General features: G+C 39.2%; 1 protein-coding gene across 3 annotated transcripts in view; it reads right to left on the reverse strand.

The window, feature by feature from the left end:
- Nucleotides 1–27,426, reverse strand: part of SULF2 (sulfatase 2) — a 151,706-nt gene that overhangs the window by 85,966 nt on the left and 38,314 nt on the right. For all 3 annotated transcript variants that reach the window (XM_064167569.1, XM_064167570.1, XM_064167571.1), the window contains exon 3: nt 18,440–18,506. The gene's annotated coding sequence lies outside the window, so the exon portion shown is untranslated. The remainder of the gene's footprint in view (nt 1–18,439; nt 18,507–27,426) is intronic.

Genomic DNA, 27,426 nt, shown 5'->3' on the forward strand with positions numbered 1-27,426 from the left:
GGTTTATCTATTTGAGAAACAGATATTAAAAACAAAGTTTTGGAGAGCATCTTTTTCTAACACGGCTTAAGAACGAAAGCTTTTCATTTCAAAGAAACACAGAGCTAGTGCCAACATTTCTTTAAAGAAATGAGCCTGATATTGCATATTTATTGGGCACTCTGGGGATCAGCACAGCAAATACAGGCCAGATATTTTACAGAAAAGATACTAATCTCTTTATACTCCTACAAACCATGCTGCTGTGAGCAGGCACAACAGCAAACACAGTACACAGACCAGCCTTATGAGGTAGCTATGAAACCTCATATAACAGACTATTGTCCATACTCTGACTTAGATAGCAAATTCATATTATATATTGGCCATTTCCTTATTTTCTTGTTGCATGTATATAATCAGGAGTCTTGTTATAAGAAAAAAAGAAAGCACAATAGAAGCCTTGTTAGGGAGCTGGTTTATGTAAAAAGCCACACTGAAAGCAGCCTATTCAACCTATGCTGTTTGTCTTCCAGCCTCATACTTATTGTTTATAATCAAACTAGAGAAGAGCTGAGGTTGTGTCTTCTTAGGTGCTTCTGCAGGACTTGGAAGCCTTGATTAAAATACATTCTCTTTTGGCTCTTCTGATACATAAATTCATCATTCAGAAGATGGAATAATGCAAAAGCCTAACACCTGTAAGGTATAATGCACGTGCAAAGAAAGAAATCCATTCTAAATCCCCTTTGAAATGTACTGGTATTTATTAGAGTGGAGACTGATATGCCAAGCTTGTATTTTTGCACACACCTGTCATTTTCAACAGCATTCACTGCTACCTAACCAAATCAACGCCTTCATTCCTCAGCAATGCACACTTTTGTCTGTGAAGTATCAGGCTGTCTTCATGATTCATTTATTTCAAGTCATTTGGTAGTAGCTAGAGAGTCAATAGGTGCATGTTTAAATTATTTTTCTTAATTATTTCAAGCTTTAGAAGTTTTAAAAGCAGCTTTAACAAGAACTGAGCATTTACTAAATAAGGCTCAAAGAATAAAACCCCCCTACACTCTGTTTAAAAATTTATAAGGGGCCTGACAAGCCAACTTTGAGAATCACCACCAGAATAACTAAGGCTTCTAGCAACAGTCTGTTCCTCCTGACACAGGTTCCTCCTGTCGCATATTGAGTACAACCCATTGATATGGTGCAGTGACATTGACAGATGAGCAAAAATGAAGATGTATGGCCACCCTCTCCTAGCTTTTGGTGTTGAAATAACATCCCTTGTGTGATTAATGGACACTGCATTTGTGAAAAGGTGCTGTTATCATTAAGGATTTCTGAAACAATGTCTGTTCTAACATGTTTTTAATGCAGCTGAGGTCAGCACTGAAAAATGTCAGCTGAATACTAGGAACTCCTGAAGCAGTTCCTAAGAGACAAACAGTAGTGGGGATGCAGTTGACATTCAACAGCATAAGGCATCTAGCTTGGAACTGTAATGCTTCCTGTTTTGAAGGTGTGCACAAATCTGAAATGAAGTTGGCTCAGAGAGCGAGACCCTCCTAGTAAGATGACATACACAGTTCTTGAGTAAATGTCACTGTCTGGGCCAGAGCAGCACAAAGTGATTAAATGCTCATTCTCCTCTACAGAGAAGGATGTTAATCAAACCCTTGTGAACCAATGGGAAGTTCCAGAAGTTTTACTGCAGATGAGCTGATGAATGTTTAAAGACTAAGACACTTATCTAACAATATTTCTTGAATACACCAATGCCTTTCATATGAACACATTAAGATGCCAGAACCACTCCAGTAACAACTTCCTATACAAACAATGCCAGTACAGACAAATTTTCACTTCCCAAGTCATCAAGTGTCTCATGCTTTCTCCAGGAGCATCAGTAGAGAACTCTGGGGAAGGAAATTCATTTCATATGTTGCAAGAAATTTCTAGGTTGTTCTGTATGCCAACTGCAGAGTGATTTTAATATCTTGCTTGCAGCAATGTTGAGACCATAAATCATCTTGAGAGAAGCAATATTAATATGACATGATTGGCATGGTTACCATGTTGTTCAAAATTTTATGAAGCCAAGCCTTCCAAATAAGCAGTAAGGGTTCTAACATGATGTAGAAACTCGTTCTGAGTATGCATGGAAAGAACTTGCCCCGAGCAGAGGAAAAGTTGCTATCAAGCAATTTCTGCTCCAGACAAAGGACATAATATACTTTATGTGCACAGAGAAAAGAGCCAGATTCAAATTTCACAGGTTATGATAGTCACTAAATTTGGTAGCATGGTTTATCTACAATCAAGTTAGTTGACTTATCAATACCTGAGACCTAACTGTCAGCATGCTTGCTCAAGCATCACAAGGAAAACCTATACCCATGCTTTAAGAGTCTTAATTGCAGATCTACAATTATTCATGACAGAGGGTAAGACCCAACTGTTCCTGCTACTACTTACCATAGCTGCTACATACTGAAATTGACCTCCCTGTAATATGGTAGTTTCATCACAAAGCTCCCTAGGTGTGAGCACAAGAACCTCACAATGCTGCCTCTGACAGTGAAGGGTAAGTTCTACTACACTTTTAGCTTAAGTTTCCCTGAACTTTCCTGTGCACCTCTGAATTCAGATACATCAAAATGGGTAGAAGTGGTTTCTGGATAGAGGTGGAAATGGTCTCATCCCCTCACAGTACAACATTATCACACAACAGATGCATGCGGTCACAACATGGAGCTGTAGGCAGAGATGAGCATTCTGTCCTTTGTGGAGTGCCACAGGCTCCCTCCAGCTGCCCACATCTTACACGCAGAATAAGGTAACTAAAGACAAACTGTGGTCCTATACACAGAAACATCAGCACTAGAGAGCAGGAATGAGAGTTAGAATCTTAGAAAGTCCTCTAACCTGCTCTCTTCCCATCCATCTCAACTCTGTACCCTGACAGTTGTTAATCAGTGTCTGTGTGAGAAAGGACAGTCTGTACAGAACCAGCAGGTAACTCAGGAGAAGGAAACCTGTATTTGTCCTGTTTGACAATCTTGGATTTAAAAACACCCAAGTTTTTACATTAGAAACTTTTACTGAGCTACTGCAAGATCCTCACAAAGGAGTTTGAATTAAAAACAAACTAGACAAACACACACAACGCTTTTCTTTTATAATGCTACCTTTTAAGGAGTTGCTCACAAGGCACTGACATCTTTTCCAGGAAGAAGCGGGCAGGAGTGTGCCCCTCATGGCAGTGTGCAGTGCAGGCTTGTCCCTGGCTACTTTCAGACAGGAGGTCATAGGCTGCTCACCTGAGCCCCATAAATCACAGACGCTTTCAAACATAAGAGATGTTTTCCTACTTGTGTCCCCGACGATTCAGCTGCATAGGGAGTGAAGGGTTCAGATGCCTTTCATTGGGTCAGAGATTGCCTGGAGCACTCTAATACAGAGCAAGCCCATTGAGAGGGAATACAGACACATTCCTTTCGCTTGGTCAGACTCCACAACCTCAAAGGAGGGTCTGTGGAGTGCAAGCCAGACTATCCTGTTAGATTCCAGTACTGGGTTTCACAAGTGGCCCAGGCATTTGCGAGAAGTGAGATTTGTGGCAGAGCAACTGAAAGAGCTGCTGAGAGAAGCTACAAAAAGTTCACTCCTGATAGAAAGATAGAATCTGCTGTCTGGTTTTGAAGTCACTTGCTCAACAGCATCGGTCTGCCTTTGCAGGTTCCAACATCACAAGACGTCTTTGCTTTGGAGAAGTCTTCTTTCTGTGATAATCTTCTCATTCAAGCTAAGCCTCACAGAATGGAGCTGCAGCTCTTAGAAAACTTGAGAAATTCCACACATCTGGATCTTAACAGTGCTCAGTCCCCTGACTTAGTTCCCTGCTTTCTCATTTCTCTGCTGCTGCAGTGAAGGCCCAGAGGTGATGTACCAAATGGAATGAGGAGCAAGAGTTCTCCAGTCATTCTTCATCTCAGAAGAAAAGTGGTAGAAGCTAATAAATTAACAAAGGTTAAAAGAACAAAATCCTTGACAGGTGGTCAGCTGGAAATTTATTCCATTGCTGAAGACAGAAAATTTGATGGCCTGAGCTGCAGCATGGGACACAGTCCCAGAGTCTCTACCAAGAACACTGATCTACTTCCAAATTCCACATCTATGGTGGAAAAGTGATCAGGTACACTGCAGCAGGATACATGTTTTGTTTTCCAAAAGCAAAAAAGCTAAATTTGGGGTTAATTTTTGGTGGCTTTGTTTACAAATCATCTTACATCAAAAGTATCACTGGTTTTAGTTCAGTAGCTGAGAAAAGGTCAACCCAAGAATGTGTCTACCAGAATGTATTTGTCCCAGCTAAGTTCTAAACTGGCAAAAAGACAGGAATAATGAAGATGAATTAATTAAAACACTGCTGTCCATATAGACAGTCACTAAATCCATTTGTTTAGATCCTTTATCCTAAAATGAATCCAAAAGGGTTAAAATTAAAATAGCTGATTTGATTGGCACTGAAAGATCAGCTCCAGAATCCATTGCAAATAATGTGTAATAAATGACAGGAGGTTGGAGAAGTGTCCCTGGCCAAGGGATCCAGGATGGCTGCAGGCCATTCTGCACCAGCTTCCCAACCTTACTGTGAAAGTAAATTAAATATCAGAGCAGCTAGAGTGAATTAAATATACAACATCTCTGAAGTTCCACTTAGAAGGCACTAATCCTCCAGAGGAGATCTATGTAAGTGGACTTCACATGAGTACTTTCAGTGAGGCAAGTAGAAAAGAATAATAGAGTGACTAACAGGTCCTGGCAAACATACAGAGTGAAGAGATCTCCAAGCCAAAGGGTTTTTTAAATGAAGAAAATCAAGGAAGCATAGGCAAGAGACATGTCTGAAACCCATGATGCACCGCCTTACACATTACAGGATTCATTTAAGCATCTAGACTTGCTTGAGTTGGTACTGAAAATTAAGATAATGACTTTCTGAATTCCAAATAGCTGAAGCTACCCAACACATTTCATACTAAAGACTAACTTATTCTAAGTTCTTACATCAACCTTTAGCTTATTCAACAAATACATGGATGTAATTAACTTGCAGATACCTTAGACATTACTCCATCAAGCTGCAAACTAAAAACTCTTCAAATATAGGATTTGAACTGAAATTCCTAACACTTCTTCCCTGCAGGAGCTGGGTTGTCCTGGAAGCTCTACTTCTAACAGGTAGTACTTCTAATTCTAAGAAACTACAACTGCAGTCAAACCTTTTCTAACAATGTAGTACTGATGCATTCTCAAATTCTGTATATTTTCCTCTTCTTCAGTAAGCCAGGTAAGAAAAACTGTTTTGTCTCCAGCTACTGTTCTCCTTCATCAATAGTCAAGTGAAGAATTAACTTCAAAACACTAGATATTGCTAAGCATCCATCACCGAATTACTCCCCATATCCCACTGAGGCTTTAACTTGTAAGTTACCTTATTTTCCTTATTCCTTGAAAAGTTTCTCTTTTCCCTCTTTAAAAACAATATTCCTTTTCCCCTTGTTTTAATAACTGTAATTACCATCTCAGCCCCAGCTTGCAAAACTCATGTGTCAGTCATTCAGAACCATTTCAACACTGGCATGTTTGTATGCACATTCATAACAACTGATTCCAGGTTTTTTTTTTTCCCCTTCTCTGCCAATCAAATCAGTCTTAACAACTTTGTGATGTACAAGAAGCCCCCATTTTTAACTATCACTTTCACATGCAGATTTTCCTACTCCGTACTATCAAGTACATGCTGTAAAAGTGGAACACAACATGCAGTGATGAGGAGGTAAGATTACTTTCACTGAATTTACAACTGGCTGCAGCAGATGCCTTTTTTAGTCCTTGGAAGATTGATGATTCCATTATTTGTAGTACTCAGCAATAAATCTCTGAGTTTAGGCTAAAGTGAGCACTTTTCCCTACTTTGCGTCTTCCATTACACTGTTATTCATCATGTTTAATCATTCATTTACCTCTGACTGCTACTGCACTTGGGGAAGGCTGGCACATTATTGATTTTTGACTTTTACCCTTTAGAAGCTGGGTAAAGGGCTTTGCAACTGCTTAATCAAAAGTGACATGACCAGGGCAGGGGAGCTGCAGACCTTGGGAAATAGCAGCTAAACAACATGCCAAGTTATGACAAAATGAAATTAAGAACCAACAAAGAAAACAAATTAAAATAAACTGAAAATTAAAGTGGATAGCCCCAGGAGACAACAGAGTACAAAGCTCTCCTCTGGATAGCAAAATATATTTCTGGGACAGAGGAGACTAAGATTAAGCAGGAAGATTTACAGCTTCAAATTCCCACAAAGAGAGAAATGCAAAGCCACGTTCCCTTACAGAAGTGTCAAACAATGTAACCTGGCTGAAGTATATTCTCAATTCCTTATAAACCATTTCCCTCAGAGTGTCACTTCAGCACCCCACCAGCAAGCACACAAGATAAATAACACACAGTGTAGCGTTTTGATTACTGACTTGTTTCCAGTTTACCAGAAAACAGACTCTTAAAAGTCAGAACTCCATTCAAACATGGGGAAAAGAAGAGGCAGATAAACTCTTAACTTGAGCTATAGCATCCAGCAGATTAAGCAATAAACAACAGATGTGAGTATAGCAATTGACTCCCTATCAACAGCATGGTCATGTCAGCTTCTTAATTAAGAACAGAGGTGGAAAAAGCTAAAAATGCATAAAATAGTGGTTTCAATGGTCTGGCTTCTTGTATAACCCAGTTATATGTAGGTTCTCTCCTTCGCACAGAGGAACTGCAAGCAAAAGGACCAGTCAATCTACAAATGAGCTCCTAGTGCAAGACATGCTGGCTTCTCCTGTTAACTTTTTATCAAACATTGTTTCTCTGGAAAAATGTAACCCATCACCTACTAAATCTGTATCACCTGTATTAGTGTCACACTTTACAGTAAGATCCCAACTGATTCCCCTACATTTCAGATAGGCACAGCCATGTAAATGCAATCACATCCTGCACCCTTCATCACAGATAATTCAGGTCTGCTGTGAACAAGAAACCATTGCAACAAACAAGCCTGAGTCCATTTCTTATTTGACAGATCTCATCTCAAATGAGATACCAGAATTGAACCAAGACACGTTCTGGAGCAAGGTTACTCATGTACATAGCTTGTCTGTGGGCTGTAACACACAAACATTACCTGGGGCAAGAACTAGCAAACTCTTACTGCACATAGTGATATCCGCAATCGCAATTGGAGCCACAGTGTCCAAATACCTTCAATTCCAAAGAATAGACATAGATACTTCAGTATTTCCCCTCCACTAACATTAACTTCCTCCTGTTGGTCTGGGGTATTAACAGACCACATTTCAGAAATGCTGAGCACTCCAGCAAACATAATTGAAACCATACACACAGAGCACTTCTGAAAGTTGGGCTACTGTCTTTCTCCATTACCATCTCCAACTGATGGTTAAAACAATATGTTTTGTCAAATGCCACTGCAAACTTTCTAGGCTAACTTATTTTGTCAAGAGGGATGGGAACAAAAAGTATATCATCCACAACATGACTCTGGCTGAAAGAATTCAGGAAGAACAGTTCTGGTATGAAAGGTGGCACTGCTGAGAGGAACTATTGGTCCCTGGCTATATTAACCGAATAGAGATCCTAGATAAACTGTTTATGAAAGTGAAGCTGATCTTTTAAAATGTGATAAATGTCACAAGAGGCTCAGGAAAAGAAAAATCAATACTGATAAATCTTTAAACACAGCAAGCACAGGATTCCATACGTGCAAGCAGCACGGGGCAACTTGCCTGGCCAGACTTGCACGTCTGCCAGAAAAGCCTGTTGGGAAGAGAGTCCTTGAGAAGAAATCTGAAATTGAGTACTTCAAGACTGTACCATACATGCAAATTATTTGTAGACTTCCTAAGTCTTAGAGCCCAGGTAGACCAACAAGTTCTCTGCCCTGACACTTTCTCAGAGTCTGTTGTATTAACACATTAACTTGGTAACAGAGGAAACCCCCCCCCAAGCTAATCCATGAACAGCATGATTTGCAAGCTTTTAAACAGCCTTTCAAAAAAGAAATGAAAACTTTAAGTGAAAGCAAACAAATTTAGGAAATACTACTGTTCATACACCTAACTCATGTACAGCACACAAACTCCATAAGAAATAAAGTATTTTCACATATGCTTCAGCACAGAGACTGCAATAATCAAGTACGAGGTGTATGTATTTGAGGCTGCTTAGTGTCTTGGCAGATCAGAAGAACAATTGGTGCAAAGGCCTCCTGAATTTGGCTTTATTAGGATAAATGATGTCCAGTCTCCCTAAAGGGTGCCACCTGAAAAAAACAACTGGTCAGAAAGTAAAAGAAGAGAAAATGAAGTTAGGAAAGTGACGAGGTTGGTTGTCTGGAGGTTTTTTGGGGTTGCAGGCTAGACATGCAAATAAAACCACTGAGCATACAACTGAATTTTTTGTTAGTTTTCATTATTTCAAGCTTGAGAAAGATTATTAAATCAGAAGGACTGTTCCCACAACCTCCTCAAGCTGAAGTGACTCCCTGTTTCGTATGAAACTAGTTTAACATGCTAAAAGGACACTGTTCAGCATACACTAAAAGGTCCGTGTAAGTTTTCATCATTCCTCCCCCAGTCCCAGTTAAAAGAAAAGAAAAAAAAGAGTTTCTCACCTATCACTGTAGCTCATTTGTAACATTTATGTACTCCAAATTTTAAATAAACAACTACTTCAGCCTTATAATCCCACCAATTCCTGTTCTTCGTGAATTTCCGTTCCCCACTAATCGAAAAATCAGCCCTGGAAGTAGACTGAGTCAACACTTAGAGTAACTACTCTTCTGATACTACATGGCAAAGCATTGCCATTTTATTGCAGTTGTTGTAGAGTACACTATGGTGCAGACAACAGAACATTAAGTGGAAGTAAACTGCTCAGTGCTCACACCAATCAGCAGCTGTAAGTATCAGTAATGCTAGTTTCATCTGGACTGGTTCTTTTGTTTTACTGTTGGTTGTTGTGGTTTTTTGTTTTTTTCTACACTGTACAAAGTCTTTTAGTTGGGTGTCTTTTGCTCAAGTGATTTAACTTTATTGCACTGCAGAAAACCAGAGTCCAAGCAGCTTTGAATTCCTTTTTCAATGGATGACTGATTATTTTTTCAAGTCTAGACTGCTGTAACCCCACCAGTGGCACATCGCATGGACATATGTGACTCAAATGCCAATCAGGAATCTCATCTATCAAAATTGTAAATAGCCTCTGAAGCACAGCCAAGACTTCTGACAACTGCTTTGTGATAGCACTTCCATAACTTGGCTCAGATGACAGAAACTGACATGCATTCAAGCTGCTGAGAGCCCTGCCAAGGATCAGCTAAGCATAGCGCTGATCACACAGACTCACATGGAATATATCTAGCTGGAAGGGATCATCATCCAGTCCAACCCTCAACCCAGCACTGCAGGGTCAACACTAAGCCATGTTCCTAAGCATCAGATCCACACACTGCTTCAATACCTCCAGACACGGTGACTTCACCACTGCCTTGGGCAAAGCATTCCCATGTTTGATAACTTGCTGAGTGAAGCAGTATTTCCTCATCTTCACGGTCCCCACAGCACCACCTGGATTTTCCCAAATTGGCTCACTACTGCCTGCTACACAGAAAGGTGGTCACACAGCAATATGCTTCTTGAAGTCCAACAAAAGCAGTTTAGAGTCTCTTACTGTCTGTCCTAGAACAAATAACCTGTCAATACCACGTTTTTACACCATTATCCTGGATTGCCAATCTCTGCACTGTGGCTGAACACTCACATAGTGCTTCATTCAGCCTCTGGAACTGCTACACTCCAGACAAACCTTCTTCAGGACTGTTTGACTTAATTATTTCTTTCTTTGTTGCTTACCTCAATCAACTTCTTTCACTCAACATCAAACATTGTTTGAACACAAGAGCCAAACTTCTTTGCCTATATGACTTAAAATGAATATTCACAGTTCTGGTTCAATTCTAATGATTGACGTGATTATAGCTTCCAGCAAAGAATTCCCCACACAGCCTAAAAAGTCTGAAAAGAGCAGCAACAAAATTAATGGAAGCCAGGAAAGGAATAATGGAAGCTTGTTAGTTGCTTAGACCCCAGAGACCTTGAATTTCAGAGTTCCTAGTTGGCTTTGTGCATTTGACTCATGGAAACATCCAGAGAGAACAAAACGCATGATGAAGTACACTGCATCATACCATACCTGCTCTGACTACTAAGCAGTTAATTCAAACTAGTGCAGTTTTGGGGCTCTAACACATAAATAAAATATCTAAAGTCAAAATAATCAAGTGTTAAACCATTACACTTGAAAAGAAGCGAACTCTTCTACTACACTGCACACAGGGAAAAGGCTGCCTTATGTGGTAGATTTAATCATAGCTTGAAGACCAAAGAGATACAATCATGCCATTTCTGGTTGGCACCCAGAAGGATACTAACTGGTCAGAACCATGTATCTAAGCAAACAGGTATATACCAAATACATCCAAGAGAGAGCCTTCTTACTTACTAATGGAAAAAGTGTTATGTGGGTAGCTACTCCTAGAGAAGACGTAGATGTACACTTGCATTGCTCTTTCAGCAGCTATACACACATGCTTTTCTTGAGTCCAGTGCATGCTGATGCAGCCTCTGGCATGCAGCTTGGAAAAAGAAGAAAGAAAGCTCATTTTGGCAACAGAAGGCCTTCCTGAAAGCGCAGTAACTGAACTCTGACACTACTCAGCTTCTCTGAATCAACAGAGACCATTCAATTCGGCCTATCTGCACAGCAAAGCTAATCACATTCACTGTTTAAACGTTGGGATAGACAGTGAGATGAATTAGAAACCTAAATTCTTAGCAAGTAGAATAGGAAAGCATTGGTAACTTACAAAAAGCCAATGCTTTCCAAGGATCCTTTCGATGTGAAAAAACAGAGATGTTTGCTTTGGAGTTTTAACTCTCTGCCCAGTACAGATACAATCTCCCATTAGTTGTCAAAACAAAAACATTGCTGTCCTGAACGACCAGTATTTAAAGTTTACTTTGCCAATCACTTTCTCAGGAAAGACACTTCCTTTTGAGCATTTATTCCTCATTTACAGCTCTACAAATGAACTATGTTAAAAAACAGCAGTGTTTCCACTAAGGCAAATGAGCTGAGATAGGTAAATCACTGAAACTCACTGACAAGAAGGTTTATGAATAATTAAGTAGCTGATATACAGCTGCATTACCATGAGCCTCTTATTCAGATTGCCATATTTCTCAGCATGACACAGGCAGGACTTTGTTTCTGTAGCATAAAGAGACTCTTAATTAAAACTTCATTGCTCAGCATGCTAAGATTTATCCTTCTTTATATGAGCCAAGATTATTATATTTAATGTTAAAAAATGCTCATTTTCTGCTTAAACTTGCCAGACTGCTGATAGAATTTTACAATTCTTTATTGTTTCCAACTTCTGTAGGATAAAATGCTACACATTCTTTAGGTAGAAATTCATCACACTACTCCAGTCTTCAGAGTAGTCACCTGAGTATTACCCATTTCAACACACTGTTAGTATGTTGAAGTGATCTTCACCTGCAGTCATAAAATTCCACATGATTGTCTCTGTCTTAATGACCTCAGGCTTGGAATACAATCATTGGTCTTTGCACACTGCCTGTCACTTTTAATGCTTGAGTATTGACATTGTATCTCTTTCAGGTTCTTTGCAGCACTTTAATCACTATGCCAATTAATAATGCATCCTTCTCTCTCCTCTAGCTAATTTTAATTGCTGTAATTTCTGTCCCTAGACAACTCTTGTACTACAGATGTAATCTATACCACCATGACTGAGTTAGATCACACTCTCAAGGTCCCTAGCAGATAAACAACACAAATTCAAGTTCATAGACAACATCTACAATTGACATCAATTACTGCTCAAGGAAACAAGTCCTGACATTAGAGGTAACAAACAGATCATTTTTATGTTCTGGAGCAGAGTGGACTTCACTGGCAGAGCTCTGACAATTAATTACAAGTTTCACAGACAGTGCTTTTCAGTATCTGAGTGTCTCCATAAGGGAAAAAATCCAACTGAAAATAGCAAACATAAAGGTTCTGTACTTCAATAGGGCAAAGCTTAGATTCCTACACTGACTCTCTTAGAAATACATGACTAACACCTTAGAGGCAGTATTAGCTGGTAGCATAAACACTCTAGGTTCCTGGCTAAAGCCTAAGAATGCACAAGATGAACTTCAGCTTTTTATTAAAAGTTGTTTGCCAAGTTCATGGGTAGAAACAAAATCACAGAAAACCAAAAGAGCTCTTTAAATCATCTCTAATCAGTTCTACAGAAAACCCAAAAAGGGTATAACTGTGAATTGTGCTTGTTCCATATTAGATTGTTATTGTTCGTCCCCTTGCCAGTATTAGAGATGCTTCACAAAGCATATTCCAGTGTTCCACTTTGTGTAGCTTAACTTCACGAGGCTGGGTATCAAAGTTAAGTCCCTCTGTTTTCACTGTCCTCTCTCATCACATTCTATCTACCCTGATCAAAATCTCCTTGCACCAGTTGGCTTTCACCTCTCTACCTAAGTTAACTTTCAGGCTCAGCACATCATACCCTAGTCTCCTTAACAATCCTCGTGAAGCACACTGATCTTTTCATCGCTGTCCAGAAGTATCAAGAGAGCCTACAGCCTGTACCTAGATGCATCTAGCTAGGGTGGATTATACTGTGCATCATGAGAGTCTCACACTGTACCAGAATATTCTCTCTTCTCAGTGAGTTAAAAATCTATTTCAGATATAATACACAGGTCAGCTTGGGACAAAAGTATACTTCTTTCCAAAGATGAAAGGGTCAACATCAACGAGGTTAGAAATCCATGAAAAGGATGTTATGTGCTTATCTTGCTGTTATCTCAGAAGTAAAGTGTATACATTGGATATTACACGTTTAGAGTTTACTAAGTGTTATTGCAGATTACTGGAAAATTAGTCAGTCCTTTCTGAGTTCAGTCTTTTAACTGAATAGGATTAAAGATCCAGCACATAATTTGGTATATGTGCTATTGATAGAAGTATTATATTTCATGGGCCACAAAAAAACCCCAAAGCATTAAAATCATTGCCCTCAAGCAATAACCATAATTCTTATGCAACAAATACATATCCTGTTAAAGAGTCAAATAAATTCAATTGTACAAGTGTCACAGACAGTGGAACCTGTCCCAGACATCTTTAATTGATCCTTCCTCTTTAAATGCAGTGTTGGTTTTTAATATATGGCATGACTAAATGAAAGACAGAAGGAAATGCAGAACTTATTGTGGCATCTATCATCATTTACCTTCCAAGCCCCTATAATGAATCTTTGAAATAGTACACATCTTTAACTACCCCCTAGTGAACTATATTCTTATATGGTATCCTCAGAACTCATCTAAATTGCTCCATAAATTTACTGGCACAGAGCCAACACATCACATTTCTTTAACCTGTTTCCTTTCTCCTATTAGAGCTGAGACTCTCATTTGCCGTTAATTAATTCTAATTGCCAGAAAAAATGAGAGTTACAGAAACAGATAGGTAGTGTGGCAGAGAAGTCAGAGTCCTTTAACTACACCTGCATACCTCCCTCTGAAGCTTTAATACAAACCTAAGAACTCCTCAGTTGCTGAAGCTCCCTTTCTGTTGGCAACAAGCAACTGAGCGTGCTGGCAAGATGCACCTTCAGTGCTTTCACAAGCTGTTCTTACTACAGCACTTACTACACTCATCAAGCTGCACACAGTGGTATGAACCTGAACATTCCCATCACTCTTCTCACAGACTGGCCTGCATCAGTCTTCAACATGACAGCAAAAGCAACAACAGAAACAAAAAAAATTCCAAGCAGTAATAAAGTAACTCTGCACCACAATAAACTTGTTTAAGTGTAGATGATTACACTAACGTTTAACTATGAACAACCTCTGCTGCATGGCCAAGAAATTACTGAAGGCACAGCTTTTCCACAGGCAACAGCTTAGATGACAATGGCCACCATGTCCTGAGTGTCTCAGAAGCATTCTCTGTGCTCAGCTGCAAATGAAGCAGAAGACATGCTTGTGACAGTTCAGCTGCAGAAGGCTGTAAACACACACAGTCATCTATACAAATCAATCCTCTATATTCCTGCACTAATCATAGTGTTTTAATCTCAGCTGTGCCATGCCTATCACCCCTCTGTCTGAAACGGTGGCAGTAATGATACCTGCTTTGAAGCTACCAATTACCAAGTATTTAGAGATTTTGTTGATAGCTGCTGTAAGAGAATCAAAGTAGTTCAGTTTCCAGACAAATAGTGCCTGATAAGCCAGGCACTAACAGAGTGAAAAGCAAATGCTGCAATAAGGTCCTTCTGTCCACTTACTGAATGAGGCAAAACAAGCTGCAGACATTTATGACACAGTCAAATATAATGATAACAGAGTTGTGCAAGGAGCCAAACGCTTCATTGATCAACTTTACAACCATCAAATTAACTTTAAAATGGGATAGGTGGCATGTTTAAGTATTTAAGTAGAGCAGAATCTCAGCTGTTAAAACAGTCCACAAGGAGCTCACACTCAGCACTGCAACTCTCAAAGACATTCAAATCTTGTTCATCAACCACTCTTCAGTAAGAACACATTTTCTCTCCCTCAACCGTTTGAGCTTAATTTTCCAGCAAGCAGAGACAAAGTTGCAGGTTGCATGGTTCTGAGGACCATAGACTGCGCTGTAACAGTCGAAGAGCAGACAAAGATGCAATGAAATGGACTCTCTGCATGCAAGAACAGCAAGTAACTCTTGCTAGCAACATTATTGGTTGCAGAAAAGTCAAGGATAGGAGCCAAATACGCCACTGCTTTCCATTAAAGCTCCCCATTGAAAAGGGAGACAAAGCCAGATTCCCAGGATGGTGGACAAAACAATTGTAATAAAGATGTAATTCTACCGAAAGCCACACACAATAGCAAGGTCAGCAGAGTGCTGCCTCTGTGTGATTTAGAATTAAACTTGTAATAGGTTTCTCTAGCAGCTCACATGTGAACTGCTAAGCAGTTTTTTCTTCCCTTCTTGCTGTATCATCAAGGAACAGTAATAAGTACGTCAACCAAAGAAATTGCTTAACCCTGCTTTATATAAGAAAAAAAAAGCCCCATGAAACAGCCTGAAACCAAAAATCCCCTTAAATCTATTTTGTCAGTTTTCTTTAACTTCCAAAGGATTGAGCATAGCCCCTACATTACTGCCAACAGCCTGAATTGCGGCAGAGCTAAATCCTACATGCTCCAAATTCCTAAGATAGGAACAAATATAAAGCACTTTGCAGCCACTACAACTACTAGCAGCTGCTGGGGCTGTAAATAATTGTATTTTAATTAGAGGGACTTTGCAGTGTTTCTCATTACCCATATACTTCAGTACAACCAGGCTCAAAGCTCCTTGGTTTACAACAAAGCAACTCAAGCTGTGCAAAATATTCACAGTGAAACTCAGAAGCTTTCAAAGGTAAAGTTTGCTCATCTTTATTCCGCTTCTTGCAGAGCACAGCTACTTTTATTGTTTTTTTTTCCACAGCAAAGAATTGCTCCATTTTTATGACCACATCATGTAAAATATGGCCACATCTTAAAAAAATATTAGCCAAACATAAAGCATGAACACAAATCCAACCACCACCAGGCTCCACAACTGTTTATACTGGCTAAGAGATTCATCTTCATAAAGTGACATAAAAGATACTCTGCAACAGATTAATAAGGATGCATTGCTAACACCACACACCCAGTTGGAACAAAACCAGAGAACCCTGAAACTGACACTAAATCAAAATTAATCCATCTTTTAAGTAATTTCTCTGTCATGTCTGAAATGGAAGCACAATGTGAAACTTTCTAGATCAAAAATCCTCTCTACAAGGGGTGAAGAACACACAATGGAAAAAATTTAGGAATAGAAACCTACCTCTTGTGTTCAAGGAAGTTCAAAACCTCTAAGTGACTGCCTGCATTTCAATTCAGGCATATTTTGTCCTTTATAAATCATAATACTACCAAGTAAAACATTTCAAAAGGAAAACTCATAGGAGTAATGTTCTGGGTTCATTTGAAAGAAGGGGCAGAAAAACAGTACTAAGCAATGCATTTTGTCACTTCTTAATGCAAAAGATTCCTCTCCTGCTCCTGTGAAATCTATCACCACAGAATGCTTCCAGACAAATAATTGGGTGGTCAAATCTTCAAACCAGTAATGGCACAAGCCACCAGCATTGTTCCACCCAGTGGTGGTTACTCCCCTTTACCTCCCTACATGCATTTATTCTGTACCATGTTCTTTGACATCAGCACTGCAGGGAAGTAGTGGGTCTTTGTTTAAGCTGTAATTGCAGTTACAACAGGGTTAAGGATGAAGAGAGAGGGCAAAGAGAAGAAAGAGAAAATAACCCAAACTGAATTTTAGAGCATTTACAAAGCAGTAAGAATAGAACAGCAAAGACAGAAGAGGATTCTCAAAACTCAAGAGAGAAACTGGGCAGTACAGAAGAGAGAGAACACAGACAGCTTGTCTAAACAGAACCATCAGAGGTAATTAGCAAAAAAATAGCACAGATGTTTGCTTCCCTGCTCCAATAAAAGGTAAATGAACTGATCTTTAAATAGGACATGCTTTAAAGATTCCAACTTGGCCAAGTGCTCAGCTATCATATTAATTACACCAATCTGTCACCCGAACTTATTGCAAAGACCAGAATTCAGCACCAATATACTGCAGTAATCTTACTCGTAATGGTCATTCTTGTCACATCCTTCCAGAAGTTGGACATCTACAAGCAGGACTAACTACCAGAGTGAGGTAAGAAGAGTTTAGTGCCAATAACGAGGATCAGAGATGAGAAAGACGGATTGTCTTTCCATGATAGTATGTATTACCAGACTCTAAGTCTTGGCTTCAGACTTGGACCACAGGTCTTAAACTGAGAAGGGACAGATACTCTTCTGAAAGCACATAAGGAGGATTCAGTATGCCATGTTGTCCTGGTAGGGCATAAGTCCTGCCTGGCAGGCTTAACCCTGGCTCTCCTCCTCCTGTTGTGCTGGGGTCCCGGAGTGAGTAGATTGTGCAAACAATAAGGGTTTTGCCCCAGCAAAGCCTTGAGGACTAGGGGCTTCAGCTCCTCCTGCCAGCTGTCTTGTGCTGCCCTCAACATGCCTGCAGAGTCAAAGGCAAGAAGCTTTGAATTCATTGGCCAGAACAATGGTCCTAGTGCCTACTGGCCAGGTTGATTTCAAAATAGAGTATATAAAGGGGGATAGTTTAGCAAACTGTGCCCTTCTACACCTGCTTTTCTGCACCGTGCATTTGTCTGCACAGAGCACCTCCTGGTTTGCAGCTGGTTAACGTGCAGCCACGTGTTACAGCTCACACCGGTGGCTTAGCAGCATCTCCTTCCTCCTCTGCCTGAAATATTTGTATTTTGCCCCAGGATCAACTCGAGTTTGAAAGTATCTTTCATACAGAAGACGTACTCAGGGACCAAAGGTGTTGTGAGCATATGCCAAGACTGCATGGGCATCAGTTAGATTTTTTCCTGTTCTCGCGTTGTTGTTTTCCAAGTTCTGGTTGCTTAAACTGTTTCATTCTATGCAACTGCTTCTTGTCAACTGAAAATCCAAAGAACCTCAGGGATTTTTCCAGATTATTGAATATTAATAAAAATATTCATACAGAAATTAATATTAACAACCTATTATTAATTTCTAACACACATGTAGAACACTAGACACAGGACAGACTTACTTGAACACAAGATTATCCTAGCAACTGAGAACACTGGAATCACAAACATGATAGTCTCAGAGTCCAGACTATATTTTGGTACTACTCAATTGAGAGTATCAATGAATTTTACATCTCTCCTGCTCACACCAGATGATCAATTGTCAGAAATCAATGCATCTTAATAAGCTTCATACAACTAGACTGATTCACAGTAGCACATCCTGTTTTCAAGTGTTCTCAGAGAGCTAGCAGTTTCTGTAAAGACCCACCAACAAAAAATACTTGGCAATTGTTTCAGCTGTCAGGAAAATATTTGCTTTCCATTGTTTGACAAAAGACATTTCCTAGAAAACTAATACTTTGTTTTATGCATACAAAAAGAAAACTTTGAGCTTTATTCCTCAGGCAAAAGTAGTAAGCAGTAAATAAACTTTGAACACATCTACAAACCTGCTCATGGAATATATGAGTTAATTTTAGGTGCCACAAAGTCTAGGCAATTAACATAGTACAAGAGGGTTGTACACTCACAAGGTCAGCAGTTGGTCTTCTGCAGAGGAACCTAGAGGTAAGTCACCAAGATTTCCCGTGGTAGCAGCTGTAAAACATAACCATGAACAAACAGGGAAGTGATTTACTGCTGTGCACAATTTTGATTTTATTTACACAGTCCACTCTAACTACATTAAGATTTTTGGAACACATGATAAATGCCTTAATATGAAGTTTCCTCCAAAGAGACAGCACAACAGCATTGCTATAAACCTCCTTCTAAGATACTAATCTATCCAGAACATGGAAAAAAGCTGTGCCAGCTCAGCTACTAACAGTGCTCCATACAACACCTGTGGAAAGGATTTCCATGCAACAATTAAGTAGCATTGATACTAACATGACTGACTTTGAACAACATACTGGGCAAAGATGAGCACACCACCACCAATGAAGACACACCATGTTGCAAAACAAACCCTAAGCAGTGTTATCTCTGTCGTAGAACTGCTTCTAAAAATTCTCTTCCTAACGTTGGCCTCCAAAGTGTTTTCTTCTTCAAAACACCAGCATTGTTTTTTTTCACCTGGCATACAGTATTAAGTAGTTTCCTATCACATTTCCCACACACAGTTATCCTACTAGCATTAAACACAGAGTGATACATGACTTTGCTCACTTCCAAGCTCTTTTATCACTGATCCTGAATGGACATTTTATTTAGGAGTGATGGTAATAAGGGATGAAAAAACAAATGCACATCTTGCTGATCCTGTTATTACTACCCAAGTTGAGAAACAAAGATTCTTTGCCAGGACAGTCTCCAGTCTGCTGGGCAGGTGCAGTCTTGCAGATTGTAACTCTGACACATGCCAACAGCGCAATTTCTTTACGTCAAGAAGTCTGCTCCTGACATTTCCAATTCCTTATGACTCCCTTTCACATTGGGGTAAGCTCCAGATCTGCTATGTAGGTAGGCTTCTTCATCTCTACTGTTATAGACAAAAATACAGGGAATGATTTCTTTAACTTTGAACAAGTTAAATAGTGCTGGATACATAAGCCCGAGGGAAGCAGAAATGGGCCCCACCAGGGCTCTGTAGCACTACTGTCAGTGGAGCAAATGTGTTGTATGCACAGACACTGCTATTTTAGCACATTTTCAGATGGTCTAATTTTCAGATGTGCTGAAGTCTCAAGCCTGCAGATAGAGGAAGCAGTGCTATAAATAGTCAGCACAGCAGAACATCCTGGATCATTAAAAACATGTTCACAGAAGCAACTGTGATTCATATTATTCACCTGCTGTGGTTGAGCTTTTCAGTCTAAGTCAGGTTGTAAGAATAGGTTATTTGTGGGGAGGAAGATTCTCAGTTTTCCACTAACAAGTATAATGAAAAGTTTAAAAAGTTAACATTCAGCCAATATTATTAATTTGCACACCAGAATTGACAGCTTAACATCAGACAAACCATGCTGCCTAAAAGGAAAGAAGCCTTAAAAATTGGCACCATGGGTAGAAATCAGTGCCTCACAAAAATAGTTTCCTGTGATACAGATCCCAGCTATTTAGGTGTGTTCTAGCTTGTACCATAAACTAAGGACTGCTAACCAAAAGCTAGTTTATATAAATATTTTTTTAAACAAGGTTTAAAATATAATTGTACCCACTTCAGTGTCTATCAGAGCAAACATGAAATGTCAGCACTGGTTTTTTCCCTGAAGAGAGGTATAACTGCAGGCAGCACCCAGTTACTGAACTACTTTCTGCTAGAAACTACATTATGCATTTGCTAGGGAGCATCAAGATCACTTCCAATTCAGATAGAGTATTGAAAGCTTTTGCCATTGAAAATGGACATATTTTCACCTACATATTGCATTATTGTACAGGAGATGATAAATTTTCCTTTAAGCTCCTGACTAGTGAAGATCTCATAAAAAATACTGGAACTAAGCCATAGTAACCTCTTCACACTTCAGGCTGTTCGTGGATCCTATTTCACGGCTCATTCAAAAGAAGATTAGAAGGACTTTTTCCATTTCATATATTAAATGGTTTAACTCACAAGGGTTTGGTGTCAATGTAAATATCCCAAAATAGCATGTTTCCTGGAGGAATCCTACTTTTTGCATCCCGATTAAGCCATGTCACACCTGCACAGTCGCACATTGCCACTGCTGCTCGGTTTCAAAGCATAAACCTGACAAATGGGCAACTACTCTGCCTGGATCTTTAAAGTCAACTCCTGGTTTCTAATAATAGAGAAAATAATTTTTTAACTCATTTTATTATGGCACTGCGTCCAGAGAAAGAAAAAACTCAGCAGCAACATAATTATCTGACCCCCCGAGTGGTTGGCATCCAACTTCTCAGAGTGGCATTCAGCAACACAAGACCGAGAAACAAAAACAAACACCACCACCACTAATTTACAGAAGAACTTGGATCTTAAAAAAACAACCCAAAACATTTGCAGTTGTGTTCTTCCAGTAAGGACTGAAATTTACCTGTGCTATGACGTTCGTAGAAAGAAACACCAAATATTCTAGTAAAGACTAAAAAGTTGGGGGTGGAGGGGAGGATGGCATGGATTCTATACAGTTTTCTTCAGGCATTGCTGCTACTTGTTTTATCCTAGTGACAAATGCTAGAGGACCCCACAGAAGCAAGACCTCTGACATATACTGGTTTCTCATATTTCTTCCTGGAGCATATGACCTCAGCATTATACTGATAAATCTCTTCTGTCTTAACAAGATCAGAAGCTGAACCAGTGTAATTGACACCCATAATTAAATAATGTGCTAAGTAGCTTTCCTTAAACAGTTCAGAGTCAAGCTTAGTCAAATCCAGTTACCATAGTACTTGTAATCTTGGTTTTATTATGTGTATTGGTATTTAAAGTCTTTCAAGGGCAATACAGTAAATGGTATCCAGGTACATCCTAGTACTACAAAACACACAACACACTGATTAGCTCTTAAATCCTATTAACAATTTTTGTCCAGCACCAATTTCACTATTTACACAGCTGTTACTACAGTAAATCGTTGCAAAAGGCAAACACAAGATACTACATTAGATTCAGAAAGTCTGCTGCTGAATTGTCCCAAGAGAAAAGCAAAGGACAAACCTGTGCTACCTGGGACTCTGTTCCCCTGTCAGTAAACACTCGACAGACTTTGGAGCAGCACATTCATTTCATGGTCCTGAAGTGCAGGTTGTAACAGAGAATGACAACTTACTAGTTCTGTCAGCTGGGGTTGGGTTTTTGTGGGTTTGGGTTTTTTCCTTTGCTCAGCTCCTCCTAGGCATTTTTGCTGTTAAGTGACATGTCTACTTAGTCGGAACAATGTGCTACATCTGATTGGGCTGATGTGTTTGGACAGCAGCACAGTGATACACTAGCTCCAGAAATGCAAGCACAAGGACTATGCTAACACACTGCTTAGCAATCAGTGAGCCCTAAATCTGAGCAGGACTAATTAATCCAGACTAATTAATCCAGCTGCAAACCTTTCACAGTCGATGACTGCGTGCTCCTCATTTTCTGTACAAAAGTGAGGGGAAGGCCGAGCTGGCTCTTCTAGAAAGCTGATGGGAACTTGTAACTCTGGCTGAAGTCTTTGTCTTTGCTGTGTAGAGAGGGCTGCATGAGTGTAAACTAACTCCAGCTGAGCAGATCTCCACCCGCTGAAGCAGCAGCAAAGACCCAGAGCGGATACTTTTGCCTTGATTGATCACTTGTGAAGTGAAGCTATAATGTTTTCCACTTGAAAGGTGCACTTGGAAAATTAGTTTCTAATTTTGTCAAAAGCCCATTTTTTGGGAATGATGAAAAATTTCTACAAAAAATTGATTTTCAGTTAAGTAACATGCTCAGACTACATCAAGTAATTTCTGTTCTAGTACTTCTCAACTACTCAGTCCTAGGTTCTGCAACAGTACCAAGGGAATTGATCTAATATGTCAACAGCAAAACTTCAAAGAAAAATATTAAGCACTTTAAGGATGGAGTGTATTAAAAGTCCTAAGAGTAATTTCTAACAGTGATGATGAATAACAGAACTCATACTGCTTGAAACCATGTTGCACTGACTTACGTTATCTTTGCTTTTCAGAGCACTGATAAATCACTCATTGTAGAAATACATTTAGTTTAAAAGTTAGCAGCCATGATGTAGGTCATGCTATTTGAAACATTGTCAGTTTGATAAACTCATTTTTCATCATTTTACCCTGTGTCACCTACACCTTGGAACTTTTTGGTGCAGTAAGCTCACCTCCAGCACTTGTTTACATGGAGGAATACAGTGCCCAAGAAAAAAGGTGATGAAGGTTCTATACCTTGCAGTGAAAATAGTTCATTAGTTTGATAATAAAGCATAGTTGCATTAATGTCAGAACAGAATTTAAGTCCAAAAGTAAGCACTTAATGCATGATGATGAGGTAAGCACCCTAAGAAAATTATGATCTCTTCCATATCCTGAGAGAGAATTTGGTTTGTTAGAAGTAATTTCTTTAGTCACAAGCAAGCAAGCTCTGGCTATAACTTACTTCAAAATTTACAGGGCTTCAGAAACCCAAGTATCTTTTACATATATTCAAGTAGCATTTTAAGTTTCTGCACACTTGGCAAATAAAGTTACACCAAGTAAGTCATTGCTTTAACTCTGGATTCCAAATTTCAAATCCAAAAGATTTAAAAGCTACTATGCAAAGCTGCCCAGCAAAACCTGATCAAATAGCAGAAATCAGCCTTTATCACTCACAAGATGACATTTTGGGAGTAGAAAACATAAGTAGTGAGAATCCCTGCTTCCACAAAAATACAATAAAATCCAAAGCATTTATTTACAGTAGCTCACAGATTCTCAGAAACTTGTTGAGCTGCATTTTTACAGGGCAATTACAAATCTTTCATCTTCCTTTCTCCCAGGATATTATCAGGGCTATCATTAGTCCCTCAGCATCAGAAGACAGCCTAGGATACCCCAGAGAAGTCAAGAATCTTACTCAAGACTTATAATGACACAGTGTTTCCAGTTATCTCAGTGCACAGCTATGGCTTCATTTCAGCATCAAGAGGGATGGCATCATGAACTGGCAAGATAAATAAAATGTCTCACTTCCTCCAGATTTGATGGCTCTGTTTGCCAAATCCATGACTCTCAGAAGTTTTCCTTGAGCCAGTCTTAGAATAGAATACAGGATAGCTCATCTGCGTGCTACACTAAACTCATGAAGAGAGTAGGTCAGCTTTGCCACTGCTTTGCAGGTTTGTTAGCTGTGCAAGTTTGGTAGCTTTGCAGACTCTTCAGCTCAGGGGCCAAAAGACTTATTACTGCTGTTATGGAGCTCTGCAACAGCACCATTATCAGTGAATTATAATGCAATACTTACAAAGGTAATGGCAAACAGAATCAGGTGGCCATGTGCATTTTCCTGCTTTTGCATATTCTTAAGGTATGCATCTAATTCATGTGAAGGATAAGCACAGCTCTCTCCTTACTACAAAAGATATTATTTCTAAACCTTTCAATACAGAAAGCTATGACATGGACATGATATCCACACTGCAATATCCAGAACACTTCGCAGGAAATACATCCAGTATTAAGTCCTGCAATTCAAGATTTCCAATCGCTGTGCACAATGAGAGTGAGTTAGAAAACAAAGAGGTATACAAACTTCACATCAGGAGAAACACTCACATAGGGAACAAAGAATAAGTTTTGTGAGGAATTTCAAAGTTACTAAGAATTATCAAATCCATGTCAAAAGGAATACAGTGCGCAACAGGTACACATCCTCTGACTCCCCAGTGTACACTGAAGAAGGTAATTTAGAAGTGAAAACCTAAGTAATGTTGCCATTTTCCCATTGTAATGTTTTATTTGTAAGTAACACTATGTGGTCACCCTTGCACCTGAGGCACCTCTGCTAAAAGCATGTCTGCACATGGTTCACAAGAGCCACAACTGATTGCACCATGCATCACTAGCATCATCTACAGAAATGCAGCTAGACTGGGACAAGATAAAACAGGATATTCTTCTCAGAATAAGAGCTGTTTTGGGGAAAGGAAGAAAAGAGCTAAACCAACCAAGCAAAAAAAACACACAACATCTGCTCTATGTAAGCTAAGGAGGCTAAATCATTACAGCAGAAGACAACAAAAACTTTTAGCTACTGATAATGCAGAATTTGTTGCAGACCAAAGTTGTGTTAATTGAATTTTAGTTGATATGCTTAAAAAAAGTAGTTAATCGCCTAAAATATTCAGCAGTCATAATAAAACTGAGGCTTCCTGTGGCTTTTATTATCCAATTACATTTTTTATCCCAGGAAAAAGTGAGATCTGAAGATGATAATGATTAACATTAAATGGATATTGATAATTAAGTTCTAAACCCCCTCTTGTTTCGTGAGTCTTTAGAAAGCTTCTTTCTTTTGCATCTTTGAAGATGTATTTAAGAAGTGTGCTTTAGTATTAAAATGAAACTTTCTACCTAAGGTTTTAGGCTATACTTTCAAAAACTTATATAAATTACAGCACAGACAGAGCAGACCTAAAGCCTATCAGATGTTAAATCGGTCAAACTTGTATCCATTCATAGACTGAAAAAAGAATGTTGGTAAGGAAAGACAAATAACAGACCAGAGAAGCTACTATGTAAAACCTGTAGTATTTAGACTATTTAAACATAAAAGGTCCAATGCACTTAGAACATATTGAGTGGATATTCCTGTCATTCCTTTCCTATCACCCTGTAACTTGCTACCTTTAGGCATGCAGTAGGGGAGAAAGCAGCAGGTCATTATCTTCTTTCCAAGGCATCACAGTCAGACTTGCTATAGGGCATTTAAAACATTAAAACTTCAAAAAGGTATAATCAGACTGAACTACCCAGATGATGAACTCAAGTCAAACACACAAACGTCCCTGCTCAAACTTGTTGGGCAATGCTTTCACAGTGATCACCTGTAACCAGAAAATTATCTTCTCCCACAACGACCTGTCCTTCTTGACTTGGAAGAAAACCTTTCAACTTGTCACTTCTTCAGGTGTGTAGAAGCTCTGCACTGTAGTACAGGCATTCTAAGTAATTCACCATTTCTAACAGTTCCTCAGAAGTCATGCTAGCTAAAGCAGCACAAAACACCACATGACTTCCTACACCTGCTAAAGAAACCTGATTGTAACATACAGCACAGATTTTTTTTGTCTCTTAAAAGCGTTAAAGAGATGCCTGTGAGTTACCTGTGATTAGAATACCTTTTTTTCAATCATACAGTTACTAAGGAAATTTGCCTTTTTTTCATCATGTGAAAGTGCACTAAAGAAAGTACCCACCATCATTCATGTATAGCTATTTCAGATCATGAACTTCAAGTCTTTCTGCAAAAAAAGAAAGAGATGATTTGAACAAAACTTCAGAATCCAATATTAAGGAAGTGTGAGGATGTATTCACCATATTATATTAGCTCTCTTTAGATGTCCAAGCCATGTATAGGAAACGGAATAAAGGTGGTTTCTCCTAAAAGCAATTCAGAACCACTAATCTGGGAACCACATTCAAACTGAAGAAAAAGCATCATTCCAGCCTGGATACCTCATTTACCTGATGCAACTTTCACAAAGAGTATTCTTGTAGTAATGATACAACTTGTGATTTCAATACCTAATAAATTGCTCAGACATCATTATTAGCTCCTACTATGCCATTTGTTTCCTCAGTGTTAGACTTCCAAAGCCTTACATTTTACCCACAGTAACTGATGTTTATTCCCACAATACTTGATGGATCATGAAGTTACTGAGTAGTGCATGTTGTTGTCACCTTTACAATTCAGGTTCTTTGACAGTGAAGCACCTTGTATTAGCAGCTATTTATTTCTGACAGCTTGCTAAACATTATAAGCAGGATGCTGTTTCACAGGTCTCCCACACGAAGGGATTTGTCAATATCTGACAGGCACATTTTAATGATTTCACAGCACTTGTGTGAGTGATAGAGTGTCTGACTCGCCTTGGAAATTAACCTGAAAGTAAGTTGTTAATGTTTAGGTTCGTCTTAGGCTTTACTTCCTTAGCTTGAGCTTTAGAAAAGACAAGCATGTACCACTTTAGGTAGAGAGGATTACATCAGGCAAGAAGTTACCTGCAATGATTACTGGTGAACTGAACCATGGACTCACATGCACCACTAAGCAGTTTAGACACATGGATAGTTTCATTAGGTATAAACCACAACAAGTCTTTTGCTTAATGTGATCACACCATAAACTCCAGAGAATCATGTTAACAAGTTATCTAAAAGGAGATTTCCTTTGCAATGGTAATTACAAACAAAACAGTGAGGCTAATTACTTAACCAACACAGTTAAGCAAACCTCTAAAAGTATGTTGAAGGCTAGAAAACACCTTCAGCCTCTTTAAGAAAACAGCTTTCTGGTCAGGGACTGCTCTGTCACCCTCTGTACTAACCATGACAACGAAAACCATGGATGATTTTAAAGAGAGGCAGATCCAGCCTTTATCTCTGATGTTCATGAAAAACACAAACAAAAAAAAATGTAGGCTAAAAGTTCACAAAGTTTAGAAAACATTGGTCAAATACATACCTTCAGAGTGATGATGGGTGTAATAAACATCTGGAGGATTATTATCAGCAATTTAGTCAAGAACCACAGAAACAGCCCAGTAACTCAAAATGCTGGAGAGCTTCAGCTTACCAAGTAGCAAGGAATGAAACTTCCCAGACAGACCTTAAGTTCTTGAATTCTTGTCCCTTTTGTGGTGGCAGCTTAAAGTCAGAAAGAGCAAGAGAACTCACATTTCTTATGCCCCAGCTATTAGATTCTACTGCTCTCATCCACCAAAGAAAAGGACTCCAAGTGCAATACACGAGAAACGCCCTCTCATTCACAAAGCTTCTTTACATCAGCTACCATTTAGTCATCCTGTATACCTCTACAGACTGAAGGACTAACACTGAATCATCGCTCAGGAAGGG

Source organism: Pogoniulus pusillus, chromosome 29 (assembly GCF_015220805.1).
Source record: "Pogoniulus pusillus isolate bPogPus1 chromosome 29, bPogPus1.pri, whole genome shotgun sequence".
Taxonomy (NCBI): Eukaryota; Metazoa; Chordata; class Aves; order Piciformes; family Lybiidae; genus Pogoniulus; species Pogoniulus pusillus.